Source organism: Balaenoptera physalus (genome assembly GCF_965194825.1).
Source record: "Balaenoptera physalus genome assembly, chromosome: 2".
NCBI lineage: Eukaryota > Metazoa > Chordata > Mammalia > Artiodactyla > Balaenopteridae > Balaenoptera > Balaenoptera physalus.
The window spans coordinates 14,548,282-14,566,152 of record NC_138883.1 but is presented as its reverse complement, the minus strand read 5'-3'; the positions used below and the strand labels follow the sequence as shown (position 1 = coordinate 14,566,152).

At 44.0% G+C, this 17,871-nt stretch overlaps 1 long non-coding RNA gene across 1 annotated transcript; it reads left to right on the top strand.

Moving 5' to 3' along the window:
• The first annotated feature begins 49 nt into the window (after positions 1–49).
• LOC309655809 lies at positions 50–15,060 on the top strand. Its single transcript, XR_014261013.1, has 2 exons — positions 50–121; positions 9,591–15,060. It is a non-coding gene; the product is annotated as an uncharacterized lncRNA (long non-coding RNA).
• The last annotated feature ends 2,811 nt before the right edge of the window (positions 15,061–17,871 follow it).

The following is a 17,871-nucleotide window of genomic DNA, read 5'->3' as shown; positions in this document are numbered from 1 at the left end:
GCGCGCCGCGCGCCCGCCGGCGGCCAGGTCTGCAGCCCGCACTTACGGCAGGCGGCTCGCGAGCACCGTGGTTCCCCGGGAAAACCGAAAACCCCGTCGTTCCCTTTCAAAATCAGACACGGTAGGTGCGGATGAACTGGAGCTTAATGTCAAATCCCGGCCTAAGATGTTAAAAGAAAAACATTGGCGACAACTGAACTCATTGAAGGCGGATATTAACATCTGTAGCCCCAGTGTAAAGCGTAGGGCAGTAACTGGTTTCCGTAGGTTCGCCCGGTGCACTTGTGATATTGTACATTCACAGACGGTAAGAGAGAGTGCGGGATCAGTAATGATAGGTTTCGAAGATATAACGGCGCCCCCGCGAAAAAAAAGGTTGATAATTGTGTGTTTAAAACGATGTTTTAAACAGTTTTCCAATGATTTTTTTTCCCTAACACGTCCTTCTGCATTTTGCTTTCTCTTACTTTATCATATGCTATTTTAAATAACAAAGGCCCATATGGCAAAACACGTAGTCATTTGATTTTCAAAAGACCTGAAAAACAGCATCAGAATATGCACTCATGTATCTCCTAAGAAATCAACGAGCAAGAATTAATGGTGGCATATGGTGTGCTTCATGGAGAAAACTGAATTACAAATTAAAACAAAGGCAAAAATTCACAAATTCAGTAAACTGAAAGTAAAATATGACCCTAGATATATACACAAATCAGCTTATGTACAATTAGGGGAAATGTATGTTCTAGATTTCTCTAACTGCAGAAAGTGGGTTACATGAAGAGATTCCCCTCATTTGCCCCCAAAAGGGCTTTCAGCGCCCTCTCAGCACATTCGTTTACTACAGCCCACCTGGAAGGCAACTTTTAAACTTTCAAGTGCTCATTTAAGAGGACAATTCTATTAGCTCTTAATTCAAAATAAAAGTGCTTTAGTTTGAAAAGCCTGTTTGAAAGGCTTCAAGACTGGGAGCTTTCTTTCAGGCTTTGATATCACCAAGTTTGAAGGTCACAATTCTGTAAAACTGCTAATAACAATGGCGCTGTGGTTTGACACCAAAAGGAAAATCAAATGTGTGTTTTCTGAGTTCTATTTTCGGAGCTCAAAAAGTCCCTTTGAAAATTACTCTTGCCCTCCTCCTTCCCAATTATAGCTAAATGAATGTAATGGAAGATTTTTAGTATTAATTAAACATCAAAGGCACCTTTCCTGCTGCCTGATGTCCACGCAAAGAACCAGTTGTAGTATGTTACACTTGTCGATCTTCAAAGCCCTCGCACAGACATCTCATGTGATCTTTACCATACTTCTGTGATAAAACAGACACTATAATCCCCGATTTTCAAACGAGAAAGTGGAGGTCCCGAAGGGTACAGTGACTTGTCCAAAATCACACAGCTAGTCCCCAGAGCAGCTGGGATCCCCAACTCAGATTCCAACATCTCCAACAGACTCCTGCTTTTTCAAGTGCCCACCTGGCCTCCCAACTATTTCTCTACAAATACTATGGAAAATGAGGTATCCAAAACAAAAACTCAGTTATGTTCCTGTAGTCATCATTTCTTACCTGTTTTAGAGCAGCGATTTACCAGACTGGAAATAAGAGGCTAGTTGCAAAAGTTTTAGTCTCTGCTAAATGAGAAAGCTGGCTGGTCGGACTTCTGTCCTGTGGCTGTCCGGGGCACCCTGGCAGACTGAAAACTTGAAACTCTGGGGCTAAGCAATGTCCCTGTCACCTATACACCTTTTTATTCTTTATCAGAGACTGGAAACTGACTCCACTTGACACATGGAGGAGAGAGGTTTTCTCAAGTGGAACTTGGTTTTCTATGTGCAGACCCAGCACTGAAAGTCCACAAGAAGCCTAGAACCTCAAAAGTTTCAGATACCTGGTGGCCTGTTCATGAGATCCAGGGCATCCGTGCCCAGACCTGGTGACAATCGAGGCGTTACTTCTCAGCCCTCCTGCACCCCTGGGAAAGTCACCAGTCAGTTCTGTTTGTGGCATTCCACTTCCTCCTCTCCTCTGCCGAGAGGAAATGTAACTTCTCTGATGATGTGTCCCAAACCAGCTAAATACCGGCCAGGTGAGGGCTGGGTGACGTTTAACTGAAAAGACAGAAATATCTGATTCTTAAAAATGATTCATTCCTTTTCATGGGCAGCTCATAAGGAAGAGTCTGGGCGTGGCAGTGTCCTCAAAAGATGTGGACGACCTTCCTGGGGAGCCACTTGGAAGGATTAATGCAAAACTTACGTGGTGAATTCATGTGATTCCTTTGTTGAAAACTGGTCTAATTATAATCACACCATCCACTGTGGCCTTCAGATGTTGTAAATGCTAGGCTGAAAGTCATCTTAGCACCAATAGGAGGTGATGAGAAGCTGAAAAGAAGAGCTGGTGGTGAGCAATTCCTCAAAGCAAGAGTGCACCAGAAGAGGGACTGGTCAGAAGAAACCATCATTCATTCATTCATTCATTCATTCTGTACACCTCAAACTTTGAAAACCTAATGTTTTCATGTTTAATGTAAGCAAGGTACTGCTCTAGGCTCTGGGTATAAAAACTAAATAATGCATTATACGGAGCCCTCAGACAGGCCAACAGTTGCAGAGCGGTGGTGGAAGTACTGCAGTAAAACCATGTTACAGGCACTGTGTGTTCAAACGCCAGTGGTTCCAGTCCTGGGCCAGTTTGACTTTAGAGCCATTCTCAGCCTTGCCTCTGCTCTGTTTTGCTAGGAGCTGACTCGTGCAGGCCAAGGTTTACAGAATCCTGGATCAGTTGGCTAATAGCTGGATATGGCCCATGAGAGGCATTGGAGGGAAAGAGGAGGGTGGGAGGAAAGGAGAGGCCAGAGAATTTCTTCACCTCCCTCTTGCCTGTGACAGCATCTCCAGCCATGACTGCATCTAGCTGAGGCCTCTGCCAGGTGACCCCAGCCCTTGGCTCAGGTAACACCGTCACTTCCTGTTAACTCTCCAGCTTAGTGATATTAATGGCTTTCTGCTAAAATTAGTTGCTGGGTAACTTCACCTTCCTCTGTTTGCATCTCACATCCTCCATCATCTGTGGAGCAATCCCCTGCATTAAATTCCTTCTGTGCACACCAGCAAATCCCAGTGGAAGGACAACTTACAAAATACCTGAGCAGTACCCCTCAAAAGTATCAAGGTCATTAAAAACCTGGAAATGCTGAGAAACTATTACAGTAAAGAGGAGCTTTAGGGAGACATGACAATTAAATGTATTGTGGTGTGCTGGATGGGATCCTGGGACAGAAAAAGGACATCAGGTAAAAACTAAGGAAATTTAATCAAGTATGGATTTTAGCTAGTAGTACTGTATCAATATTGGTTCATTGATTATAACAAATGTACCATACATTAACGTATAAGATGTTAGTAATAGGGGAAAGTAGGTGTGAGGTAGGTGGGAACTCTCTGTACTCTCTTCTCAATTTTTCTATAAATTTAAAACTGTTACTTTTAAAAAGTGTATTTAAAAAAAATTCTTCCGTGGTAAACATTTGAAGTGGTTTTGTTTCCCTACTACAGAAACCCCACTGCCTCCCTTCCCGAGCAGGGGCTAGGTCTGATCCAGCAGGTCTAGGGCTTTTTTACAGGGAACTAAAACAGGGAGTTTCATGGTCAAGACATCAAGACATCCCAGCAAGGGATCAAGCAGCTCTGGGAAGCCAGGAAAAAACCTGAATCTGAAGCCAGAATGTGGTCTGGGCAAGGATGATGAGAGGCGAGAGATGGCTGTGAGTGAGGAAAGCAAGACAGCCAGGCTGGGTGTGGAGCCAGGGGCCAGGGTGATGGCTGAGAAGGGAGGCTGCTTGAAAGACTATGGGGTGGGGGAAGGGCTGGCCCTGGCCTCTCTGGGTGAACGGAGAGAAGAGGAAGAGGGGAGGAGGGGCATGAGGAGGAAGAGGGGAAAAGGAAGAACAATAATAATAGCAACTAAGAGTCACTGAGTCATTTTACCTGCATTTTCTCATTTCTAGTCCCTTATAAGCAGGGTACTGTTTTTATTCCCATTTTACAGATGAACAAACTTGCCCCAAATTGCACAGATATTTAGGGGCAGATTAACAGCTCAAATACAAGTCTGTAGGACACCAAAAGAGGGTCAACAAGTCACCATGCTGGGCACCCTTGGTAGAAACCATGAAGTTGAGTCTTCAGGGACAAGTAGAGGTTAAGATGTGAGCAAGTGTGGGGAGAAGAAGGACTTCACGGAGGAGACATCCTCGGTGTGGGCAAGGGCATGGAGGGATGAGAAAGCCAGGCAGGTCAGAGAGCTGCATGGAGAGCAATGAGGCTAAAACAAAGGTTTCAAGTGAGGAAGTGCCTGTAGGTCCCACTGGAGATGCAGGCAAGGGCCAGTGACCACCCAGGTTTACACTTTATCTTGACTTGCACATGGCAAACACATTTATCTCCCTTAAGCCTTTGTTCAAATGTCCCCTTCTCAACGTCTCTTGAGCCTCCCCATCCTGCTGTACTTTTTTCCTTCTTCCCTTGTACTTACCCCTTACTAATTTACTTATTATTCATTGTTTGTCTCCCTCCACCACCAACCCCCATACGAATAAGAGTTCCACAAGGCCAGGAATCTGTTTTATTCAGTGATAATTTCCAAGAACACAAAACAGTGTCTGGCCCACAGGAGGTGCTCAATGATTTTTTTTTAAATGAATGAATGAATGAAGTTAGTAAATAAGAAAGTATTTGTATCAGCCAGGATACTTCAGAGAAACAGAACCAATAGGATGTGAAGATATATAGAAAGCAGTTTTTGTTAAGGCATTGGCTCACTTGATAATAGAGGCTAAGTCCCAAGATCTGCAGTCAGCAAGGAGAACCATTGGTGTGGTCTCGGTCTGAACAATGGCAGGCTCAAGACCCAGGAAGTGCAGATGTCTCAGTTGGAGTCTGACGGCAGGAAAGAACTGATGTCCCAGTTCAAGGCAGTCAGGCAGGACGAGGTTCTCCTTACTCAACCCTTTTGTCCTATTCAGGCCTTCAACTGATTATATGAGGCCCACCCATGTTAGGGAGGGCAATCTGCTTTATTCAGTCTGCTGAGTCAAATATTAATCTCACCCAAAACACCACCGCTGAAGTAACGAGATATCTGACCAAATATCTAGGTACCCCATGGCCCAGTTAAGTTGATACATAAAATTCACCATCACAGTTTTGAAAGGGACTCGATCATTCTAGAACCTGTAAGAAGAATGATTTACAAGGGAGCAAGACAAAGGCAGGGAGACTCATAAGGAAGATATTATTATACTAGCTCAGGCAAGAATTGATGCAGACCTGCAGGAAGCCATCATTGGTAGCTCCAGATGACCCTTCTGTGACCCATGGGTGATATGTGGTGTTACATACCAAAGGTATCACATAGACACAATGCCAGGAGGAATCAGTCAGAAGTGCAATGTCCAGAAAACAACAAACTGGAAGACTATGGTGGGTCCTGGTCATTGAGAAGTCCCCTTGTGGCAGGCTGGGGACAAGAGCATCTTCTGGCCTCTTTAACGGCTGAGTTGGAGTCGACATAAGTGGGGGTGGCTACTTGGCTCTCCTTTTGGGGATTTTCCACTTCACTAGATGGTCCTGGTGTTGAATGGGAGCAGGCATCTTACAGTGTGACCATCATTCTCTGACTGTACGATTAGCCCCAGACTGGGCCCTTGCCCCCATGCCAGGCTGATCAGAGTCTTCTGGTATTTTCTAACTGAAGCCAGGGGAAGTGGGCTTCCTTCTGCTCTGGTTTCCAAGCTGTAGGGTGCTGCCTGCAGCCACATCCTCAGTTTGTGGGCTCAGGAGATGGGTCACAGCCCAACTATTAACCCAAGCAGGACATAAAAACATGATGAAAGCATAAAATAAACTTTGGATTCTCCAAACAGACCTTTCCCCCCTCTATCATCATAAACGGTTTAGAAGAGGCTGTATAGATAGCCACCGTTTAGATACACACAGAGATGCACAGAAATCCTCACTCAATTGGAAATTACGTCATAGCGCTAACTTTCTAGATACAGGTGATATCAGGTGATATTGAAAGGCAGATTTTCCACTTCCTTCTTTGGGTGCTTTAAATTGCAGTAAAATGCCACCTGCCTTTGCCCTATGAGGTCACAAACCTTAACATCCTCCATGAAACCAATGGTGTCACCCTTCTACTAACACACTTAAGAGATGGTGCGCTAGCACGTGACTCAGACTTCATTATCTTTACCCACCACTTTCTAAGGATTTAATGCCTCCCACAGGTGACAGCACTAAATCACTACTGTGAAGCCATGCTTGTCGAAAGGAATGAACAAACCTCACTTTGCTTCATTCATGTCTCTGATATTTATCACATTTCCTCCTTTACTGACCAAATCCGGTAATTTGCAGGTGGTCCTGCGTTGGCAGTAGTGGTGGGCGGGTGGCATCCCCTTCTCTGTAGGACCAGTTAACAGAATTGGCTGCAATTCGTGTCCTCAGACCCATTTCCCTCAGCTCTGGCTCAGCCCTTGTGGAGTGATTTATCCCGGGGTCTGACTCCTGAGCAGAGCGCTGCCAGAAAGGGGCCGGCCTGGCTCCAGGCCAACCAGCTGGCTTCCGAGCTGAAGACTCTCGGTGTCTCCCCAGACCCGCTTTGTCTCCCTGGGCCTCGCTCTTTCAGCTGTCTCGCCTCAGGTAATCATCGACACTCTGCAGTTCCCCGGCTCTTTTTATCCCCTCATTTCAGATCACTTTACACACGTTAATTAAGCCTTGAAACACCCAGGAAAGAAAAACCAAAGGCTCCCCGGGATGTTTGCCCCGTGCTCCTCCTGGGGAGCAGGCCAGCAGGAGGGTAGCCCCCACTCACCCCGAGCAGGAAGGACCCTGTTCGTTAGAGCACACAGGGTTGGGGCGAAGAGGGTTGCGCCAACTCCACACATCACAGAAAACCCCATTCACTTTACAGTCACGTGTCAGCATCACAGAACAACCTCCCACCTCGGGGTCACCTGCCACAGTTGATCCAGATGACCTTTGGAAGGTGGGTCCCAGGCAAGACTCTGATTGAGAGGCAGTATGTGTATCACACCTGTGATGAATGCCCTTCAGTCTGTACTGCAGTGGTGACGGTCACGGTCATGGGCTTTGGAATCAGAGAGGCCTTATTCCACACCACGGCCCTGCCACTTCCCACCTGAGCTGTCTTGCACACATGGCTTGGAATCCTAAATCCCACTGTCCTAGTTGTAAAGAGGATACGATAGTATCCACCAAGTCCCCTCCTTGGTTTCTGAGGAGGATGAAATCAGATCATGCGTGCAAGATATTGGGGGCCAAAATTTAAAACATATTTATTTTGGGCACATAAAATGGTATATTTCGAAACCATCTCTCTATCTAATGCCAGTCCCTCTGAATTAATGTAGTTCTCTAGCTGTGTTGGAACCTTTAACCTTTATCTCAAATTAGCACTGAAGTCTCTCATTGACAAGAAATGGTGCGGGAATCCAAATGAAGTCTGTAGTTTAGTTGACAGCTCATACCATATTCAGTGTCTTAGTTTTGATAAATGTATCATGGTTATTTACAATATTGACATTCCAGGAAGCTGGGTGCATGGTATACTGGAACTCTTTCTTTCTTTGCGACAAATGCTCATCTGACAACAACAGTAATGTTATTAAAATGCATCAAAATCAGTAACACTCACACATAGGTCTAATACTTCACCTATCCTTTTAGTATACTATAGTAAAATATCTCCCTAGGGTTCAAAAAAATGCCAAGTTTTTTTGTTACCAAAAGGAGAGGCAATTTAATGTTATCTCTAGCTGTTATCACCACCAAGAAAAATTCCTTGAGTTTCCAGTGTCTGCAAGGCACACCATACTGTACGTTAAAACTGCAAACATTACGGTCAGGAAAAAAACGCTGCCTGCGTGGAAGTCATTTTAAGGTAGCTGTTCAGATGTAAGATATTTGATAACTTTACCATTTAAGTCCCCAGTGCTTCCCTTATTTCACAGAAAATGGATGACTTGCCAGTCAACCAGCTCCATGCTTTCCCTTCCAGTAGGCAGTGACTACGAAGAACAATCTTGTCAAATAACACCGTAGATTATACTGCTTGCCACCCTGAGCACAGTTTTTGAGATGTTCATCTTAAAATGCTGAGATCTTTTCTCTCTCTCACTTAAAGGAGACCAGAGGCTTTACATACTTTTATTTCCTTATTTCTTGTACCATGCACATTGTGAGATACTCATGAGGGTCAGAAGGAGGTTTGCCAAAGGCGGATGGTGAGTTTTGTTCATGGCTCTGACGTAGGTCCCATCAAAGAATGTGCATATCCTGTGGCCACATTACAACAGGTTCAGGAGAAGAGCCACTGCTTTAAAATGTGAAGATATATATGCCATCAGGTTGCCCAGCTCTCTAGGCTATTAGGAATCCGTGAAGGGTGACTCTCTCCTGCACATAATGTTGGCAAAGCATCTCATAATTGAAAGTGCTGTTGGCACCTACTATGTGCAGGGCATTGGGCTGGGTCTGGACCCATAGAGTAGATGAAGACATGGTCCCGGTTCTCAAGTGCAAGAATGACACTTGTCACTGTTTTTAGTTGCCCAGGATGTGACCTCCTTCCTGTGCTTGGGGGAATCCCCAACCTCGGGAGTCAAAGCCACCTCCCGCTAAAGACCGGAAAGTCCCCTGGAAGTGCCAGAGACAGACTTCCCAGCCTTTCCTGCAGTTGGGAGGGGAGGGGCATGACCTAGGCTCCCCCTGCAACTGACGATACCAAGGAGCGGGATGGTGCAGAATTCTGCAGCCATAGCGGTGGTGGCAGCCTCCAGGGCACAGTGCAGCATCTTTGGGGTCCATAGCAGGGTCACCGCCAGGCCGGGCTGCAGCCAAACTGCAGGCTTTGAACCAGCCTCCATCACCTCGTTGCTGATCCCACCTCCAGCCCACCTGAGGATTTCTGTGGGCCACCTGCCATGCTGAGCATAAATGCCCTTTCTGCTTAGACCATCCAGACTCAGCCTCTGTTGACTGATGCGAGGGCCCTGCCCCCAGTCTCCCTAGTGGATACCAGTTGAGCCAACCAGCCATTGTTTTTCAAGCCGCAGCACTGGGTTTGCACTGATCCCTCACTCTGTCACCAGAGTCCTTATAATAACACACACTTAGGTACGGGGCCATTTGTGGTCATGGAATAAGCCAGTTGCTCCCATGGGGGATTTAACTAGTTACCTTGGCTGCTGGTGCTAAGCGAATCAACCAGAAATGTAAGCAAATTTAATCTCAGATACATTTCTGCATGGATAAAATGAGGCATGTATTGTACACATGTTTCTGGTACTGTAGACAGGGTAGTCTCTTTTTTTTTTTTTTTTAATGACACTAAAGAATGTAAGACACTAGAGTTCTGGGCAAAAACAAAACATAAAACAAAATAAACCTTCATAGTGACAGAGAAAACATCATTTTTGTTGTTGTTTTAAATAGAGAAGAAACAGTTTCAATATTCCGTTTATCTTCCTTATTCAGTCTCTCCGTTTGTCTTGTAGAAATCGCATTGTGGTGCATACTTGTAATTCATCCACTGACTCTTCTTGATGACATTGAACTTGGCAATAAGAAACTTTCAATGTGAGATTGGATCATTTTGTCTAAAAGAGCAAAGAATTGATTCCTTAAGAGATTGAGAAAATATGAACTTCTGCTGATGAAAACCAGGAATGCAAGTCTTTCACATTATTCTCCCAACAAGTTAAACATGGAAGTGGGCTCATTTCTTAACAAAACAAGAAGGCAGAGAGATCATTAAGCTTCCCACTTACACTTACTTTGAGCAACTAAGCCCAGGAACAAATGCTTGGGTGTCAGATGAGAGCAGGGTGGATTGAAGAGATGGGAGTGGAGGTCTCAGTGAAAGGCGTCTCCCCCTGCCTTTCCTGTTGAATCCCCGTGCGTTCAGTTGTCTGCAGACTTGTTACTTGAGAAGGAAGGTGATCATCCCACCACACAGCTGCAAAGAGGGGGCCACGGTGTCCACCTTCCTTCCTCCCATGCCTTCCTCACCCTGACTCCCCCCGATCCCTCTCACTAACGCACTAACGAGTCCCCCATGGCTCACTCTACGCCCTGTGCTGTGTGACACTGCTGCCTGATTTTCTGGGAACACCTGCTTTCCTGGAGCTCTACTTGCTTCTGGTTTTCCTCCTACCTTTCTGGCCAGTCCTTCCCAGTTTCTCTCCCTGGCTCCTCCTCTGCCTGCTTCCTGATGCTGGTATTCTATTATGGGCTTTTTTCTCTTTTCTTTCCACTTGCGCTCTCTCTAGGTGATCACATCCACGTCTGTGCCTTAGAATGATCACCAATAATCCATAACCAGCACCCAGCTCCCTCCGGAATTCCAAATCTCTGTCTCCAATAAGCTCCTGGACCACTCGACCCTGGATATTTTGCTGTCACCTCAAATTCAACATCCGTATGTCCCAATCTGAATTATTTATCTTCCTGCTCTAAACCTCTTCTTTCTATATTCCCATATTCAGCATCCAGAAACCTCAACATTATCCTTAACACCCTCTTCCCGCCTGCTCTACATTCATTCACCGAATTCTATAGATTCTGCCTCAGAAATTGTTCTTAAACTTGGCCCCTCCACTCCATCCCCACGGCCTCTGCCTCGGTTCAGCCCCTTCATCTCTTGACCGCTGCTACTGCCCCCAGCGTACCTGGCACGGCTTCCCAGTTATCCTTGCACCAGATGAGATGTGCTGCTTGGGCAGCCAAGGGAGAAAAGCCCATCAGACCTGGGAATCCAAGCAGATGGGAGCTAGAAAAAGAACAAAGATTTCTCAGGGGGTCAGGACCCTGGAAGATTCTGAGGCTTGAATGGAAGAGACAGTTATGAAATCTCAGCAAGTCCTGCCTCTACCACTGACCAAGCCAATCCCTAGAGCCACTCTCAGGGTCCGTACATGGCTGCCTGCCTCCACCCACGTCCTACTTCCAGGGAAGCTGCCCATGGCCATATAATTAGTTATCCTAAAAGACCACTTTGATTCCATCACTTTCTGACCCCTGATCTTTGGTGACTCCCCGTCAGCCATAGAATACACAACATAGAGTTTACATCCTCCTCTGAGCACTCCAGAACCCCTATCACTCTCTCATGGCTCTGTTCCCCTGTGTATCTTCGCTTTCTGAAATCAACCTTTCTCCTCTGAACTATTGACCGTGATTTTTCAATTGCTGAAATTTTGCCTATGCGTTTTCTCTTCCTAGAACCCTGCCGTATAATTCCTCAAACTTGTTTGTTTCGATCACACGTGATTATTCATTTGCTCAACCAATATTTATTGAGAGCCAACTATGAGCCAACTGGATTCCAGTGAAGAAGGCAAATCTCTGTCCTTGAGGAGTTTCTCATCCACTGGAAAGACAGACAGGCAAGGGAAAGGAGGTTATGTTACAATGTGATCACTTCTGCAATGGTGCTACCAGACGATGACCTGGGAGCGTCCTTCTGGGACTCTCTCGTATCTCATCATCACGGAGACAATCGGGTCACCTTCTGGAAGAAATACTGTCTCTCTTTTGAACTCCAAGGGTGTGATTCTCAACTTCGTGGTACAAAGATTCATGTGGAGTGCTGTTTAATCACACAGTTTCCAAGGGTCCATTTCCAGAGATTCTGTTTCAGTAGGTCTGGGCTTGGGACTAAAAATAAGCATTTTTAATAAACCCCTCAGTGAACTTAATAGATGAGGCCACAGTTCACACTTGGAAAAACATTGCTAAGGGGTTTACTGTTTCCGCAACTCACAAAACATACCAGATACTGCCTTGTAATCTACATGCTTACATATATGGCTTCTATAGTTTGCTAAATAATAGCTCTTGAAAAGTAGGGTCCTTTTTTTTTTTTTTTTAACATCTTTATATTCTTCCACAGCGCAAGAACAGGGAAAAAGAAATTGCATACCTTTTGTACCTTCATAAGTCCTTAATAATTTTAGTTAAGTCCTTTATTGTGTTTGAATTTTTATAATAACTACATATTGCTTTTAAAAATTAAAAGTAAAAAAAGATTGATCTGAGGACGTATTGCTGCTGAAGGCTGAGTTATTAGTGACAAGATGGGGTGGGCAGGGGGGTCGCTGCCATATCCCTGAGGCCCAAGCCCCTCACATGGGGGCAACAAAGCCAGGATACCTGCTGCACATGTCACTCAGGGCAGCTAACGCTGCATTAACATGGGGTTAAGTAAATGTTTCAGAAAGATGCCACTGGGCCTTGGGGGAAGGTGTTCTTCAGAGCTACATCTGATCTCCTGCAGCACAAGTGTGGCAAACCATTCTTTCAAACAAGTTTTTCAGTGGCCTTTCATGAAAATGTGGATGGAGGCCCAAGATTCCCCGGCCCAGCTGGAGGAAGTCAGCCTTCCTTTGCCTGCAGCCTCCAGCAGGCACTGCTCCTGACCATCCCTGCCTGGAACAGCTACAGGACCGCCGGACACCCTGGGGTGGGTGTACTGAGATGCTGGTCCCAACCAGTGGGTCTGACTCCGCCCTGTCTCTGCTCCAACTGGATCCTTTCCTAGATGTGAACATGACTGCCCGTGATGCCACACGTGCTGGGCCCCTGGTTGTGGCAGCCTCCATGGTTGTGTTTCCTGGGGTGCAGTCCCTGGACCACCCACATCAGAGTCATCCCAGGTAGTGAACCTGAGCCAGAGCAGGGCCTGGGAATCATCAGAAGAGAAACAGAAGAGGAAGATTAAGCTGGGATTAATATTCTCTTTACTGTTTTTTCCTACAATTCTCTTTCTGTTCTCAGGAGAGGCTTATTCACTATTCCCTGAGAGCCTCCACTTCCCCCAGCTTCCAGCTCTCCTCTCCCCACAGCTGAAACCGTGAACCCACCTATGCAGTATTAGCCCTACTCCAATCTTGAGATTCTAGAAAGTTCAAGAATCTAGAACAAGTCCAGATCTTGGGCAGGGGAGTTTTAACAATCTACTCTTGAACGAGGCATATATTATACCTCAGAACCCAGTGAGATGTGTCTTGGGCTCTAACAGGACAAGGAAGGTTGGGAGCTATCAAGACCCAGAGCGAGACTTATAACTGGACCCAGAACTGGACCAAGATGGAGCCAGCCCAGTCACAGGTGCTGGTATCACACCCACTGCAGCAGGTGCCCTACTCTGCAGCAGGGACAATTGCAGGGCAGACTCACATGCTCAGGTATGTCCCAGCAAAGCAATAGGGACCCAGAGGTATGGTCAACAGTCAGAATTAACATAGCCCACTGGTGAACAAAGGGTCCCTAGCTTTTAGGCTGAGTTTGAGGAGCTTCTCTTAGAGGACCTGTGCTACTAGGTAATTTAGCAGAACAGGGAAGCAACACAAGAATCTAGTTATCAATTCAGGGTGGGGTATGGCAAAGAACGTACCATGGCTTTGGAGCAAAGCTAGCTTTGATAGTTGAACAAAACGAAAAGGAAGAGGGGCATATGCAGAAGGCTGAGGTCTGGAGACGGGCTTCAGAAATCATCTCTATGTTCCTCTTTATAGGATTCAGAGGAGTGAACAATACCCCATCGCAGGGCTGAAGTAGAAGGCAAAGAGGGTAAAGAAGGCAGCCCTGGACAATGTCCTGGGTCCAAAAGCCAACCACTGCCTCAAATATATAACATTTCTTTACTATAACACCGGCATCCTTCCTTATCCTCACATGCCCTGGTTCATGCTCTCTGAAAGTTGGGATTGATCATCATGTGTGCCTCTTCAGAATATCTGCTAAGCAAAATGGGATTAAAAACAAAGTTAGTACTACAAACAAGAGCCCCAAATTTATTCCTTTGGGCAATGTTTCCTTTTCATAAGCATTTAGTAGAAGTGAGAACCTTTAGAAGCACTGATTTAGTCCAACCCACTGATGTAATCTAAGGCTCTATATAATCTATTATTTTAATTTCTAGAACAAAATTCCAAGGGCAAGTCTACTGGTGTTGCCACAGAATATTAAAAATGGAAAGCTCATCACTTCTTGGTAGTTATAAGTGTAAAATCTCATGATGTGCTTTATACATTTTTATTGGCAGGTGGTTTTATAGGCTAGACCATGTGGTGGGGTTTGCCTTTGCTAATGGCAAAATAGGAACATCAATTTATTTGGGTGGAAGTGTTCTAACATTGCTCTAAAAATCATGGATGTATGTCACCAGATAATGCCGGTCTCAACTCTCCTTGGTGGCTTACCCTTACTATCGTCAACACAGCTCATGCATTTAGGAAGATGTGCCTCCCTACCTTCCCACTTCCCAATTCAGCTCACCCTACTTTACATAAGCTCCTTATTCTCCCCACCCCTCCCCTTCTCAATGGCAAGACAGCGGTCTGGTCATTCCTTCTCCTACTGTATCTTTGAGATTATGTCAACGTGGTTTTTATTTCACGTTTCCTTTAAGATGTTTGTTTGTGCTAAAGAACCCATACAGAGATTTTTTTTTTCCTCCCAGGGGATTAGCATTTTAGTAAGAGCTGAATAATAAAAATGGATTGTAAAAGCCTGTCAGAAATGTAGTGGTGCGTGTCTTACTTCTCATAATTGCCTTGGAATGATTAGGATTGAACTTTGTTGTTGCTGTGTTCTTGTTCCAAAGTGAAAACAGGCACTTTTTCTCTGCCAGGTCTCAAGAATGGATGTCAAGGGGGAAATGACCTGTGATGCCTTATAAAAACGTAAATTCTAATTTTCTAGATAAAAAAGAAGATGTGGAGCAACTTAAGATGGGGCATTAAGGTGTGGACCACTAGGACTGCTTTGAATGGTTCTTAACCTTTTGTGGATCTCACTCACACTCCTTTGAGGATTTGAAGCAATTGCATACATACACAAAGATATATAAATACGGCAACAATTTCAAGGGAGTTGTGGACTTTATGGCCCTCAGATGAAAAAGTTCCTTGTGGGGTCATCAAAATATTCTCCCCCTTCTTTTGGTTCAATCTTAATCCAGAAGTTAGAATAAATGGATGAAACTTAGAGTCCAATTAAGTTGCAAATATACCATGATGCTTAGCATTGTGCTAGGTACAAAGAACCCAGAAGAATGTAAAACCTCATCCTTGCCCCAGAGTCTCAAGACTTTGAGATGACTATACAAACTTACATGATGTACCTTTCAACAAGACCGTGTAGAGTTCAGTGCTAATTTGTGTGGTAGAGAGTCAATGGCTTAATCAAAGAAGATTTCATAGAGAAAGAAGGATTTCAGTTGCACTTGACAGGATCTGTAGGGCTTAGATAAACAAAAGGGAAATGTGAATGTTTTCCGTGGAGACAATATGGTTCAAGAGAGCTTTGACATCTGATACATCTGGGTTTGAATCACCACTCTGTTGATTACAGGCTCTGTAACCATGCTAAATTTATTTAATATCTCTGGATTTACATTTCTACATTTGTAAAATGGGCATTTTTGTATAATGGATGGGAATAATAAATGAGATAATTTTTTAAAACATATGGAGCAGTGCCAAGAAGGCAACAACTACATTTCTCTTGTTTGCTACCATATCACAAGTGCGTAACCCACAGGCTGGCACATAGAAGGTGTTTGGATAAATATCTGCAAGAATGTTAAATGGAAGAGTGAATGAATGAATGAATGAAAAATATGTTGAGTAGTAGGCAATAACAATGAATCCAATGTGTGGCAATATATAATTTATTTTTCAAACATATTATAATAAATAAAATTATAGGATAGCTCTAACTAAAATGGATTCACATTGTGTCCTAGATTATCCAAGGACAAACTCTCCAGTGTCTGGGTTATTTAGGCCCTTTACAACTTCGTTGCCAGCTTCACAATTCTGGCTGATTTTAGTGAGTTTTTTTTTCCTTCGTCTTTGGTTTTCAGTTTTCAGCAGTTTACTATGATGTCCCTAAGTGTGATTCCTTTGTATTTATCCAACTTGGGGTTCAGTGACCTTCTTGAATCTGGAGGTTGATGGTTTGCATCAGTTTTGGCAAATATTTGGCCAATACTCTTCAAATATTCTTTCTGTCCTATTCCCTTCTTCTCCAAGTCTCTGATGACCTACGTGTTAGACCTTTTCCCTGTATCTCATATATCTTTTACCCTCTTTTCTGTTGTTGTTGTTGTTTTTCTCATTCATTTGTCTGTGCTTCAGTTGAACATTTTCTATTAACTTGTCTTTCAGTCACTAAGTTTTGTTCTTTTGTATCTAATCAACCATTAAACCCATTTAATGGGCTCTTAACATCAGATAGCAGGCTTTTCAACTCTAAAATTTTTATTTTATTCTTTTTAAATAGATTCCAAGTCTCTAGTAAAATTTTCTTTTATTTTCCTGAATGTAGTAATCATAGTTATTTTAAAGCTCTTATCTGCTATTTCCAATGTCTGGGTTACCTATAGGCCTATTTCTATTGCTTATTTTTTCTCTTGGTTTTCAGTCTTATGGTATTTCATATGGGGCTTGTATCAGCTGTATCACTTTTTGTGACCACCTCTATTAGATAAATCCTTAAGAGATCTCCAGATATTTATAATATGTGTGTAAGGCAGAAGCTTCTTTCCCAAATCACAAAAACATCTACTTGTGAGCAAATATCTAAGGGGACAAACATCACTATCTGGTTAACACATCTAGGTTTCTTAGGGTTCTGAGGGATTTCCTTCATGCAACAAGTATTTGAGATCCTGTTATGTGCCAGCACTATTCTTGTGCTAAGGCTATTTTGGTGGTTAAGATAAGGTCTCTGTACTTATGAAACTTGCATTTTATGGGGGAAAGACAGCAAAAAATAAACAAATAAATAGCAAGAAAACTCTCAGAAAGTCATGAGTATTCTGCTGATAATTAAAATAGAGTGACCTGATAAATAGTAACTTAGGGAGATACTTTACGTTGGATGGTTAGGGAAGGATTTTTTGGGAAGAAGATGATTCTCAAGGTGATAACTGAATGACAAGAAGGAATCAGCCATGTGAGTATGAAAAAGCATTTGAGGCAGAAGGGAGAACTAGCACAAGGTCTTTAAGAGAGGAACGAGGTTGACACATGTGATGGTTAAATTTATGTGTCAACTTAACTGGGTCATGGTATATTTAGTTGCTCAGATATTTGTTTCAACATGATTTCTGGGTGTGTCTGTGAAGGTGCTTCCAGGTGAGGTTAGCATTTGAATCCATAGGCTGAGTAAACAAGATTGTCCTCCCCAGTGTGGGTGGGCATCACCCAATCTATTGAGGGCCTGAATAGAACAAAAAGGTGGAGGAAGGGAGAATTCACTCTCTCTGCTTGACTGCTTGAGCTGGACCATTGGTCTTCTCTTGCCCTAGGACTGGGATTTATCATTAGCACCCCAGGCTCTTAGGTCTTCAGACTTGGACTCAGGTCTTCAGATTCAGACTGCAACCCACATCACTAGGTCTCCTGAGTTTCCAGTTTGCAGATGGTAGATGTTGGGACTTCTCAGCCTCCATAGTCATGTGAGCCAGTTCCTTATAATAAATCTCTTTATGTATGTAAATATAAAGATGCTATTGATTCTCTCTGGAGAATGCTGACTTATGTTCAAGGAAAAGAAAGAAGGTCAGAGTGACCCGAGTATAAATGGGGGAAGTTGAAAGTGAAAGAAACGAGCCAGTGGACAGAGACTGTCCAGATTCTTTAGAGCTTTATAAGTCAGAGTAAGGAGTTCAGATTTATCCTAAACGTGGTAAGAAGCTACTGAAAAGCTTTAAGTAGGAGAGGAACAGGGTCTGATTTATATTTTTCAAAGCTCACTTTAGCTTTT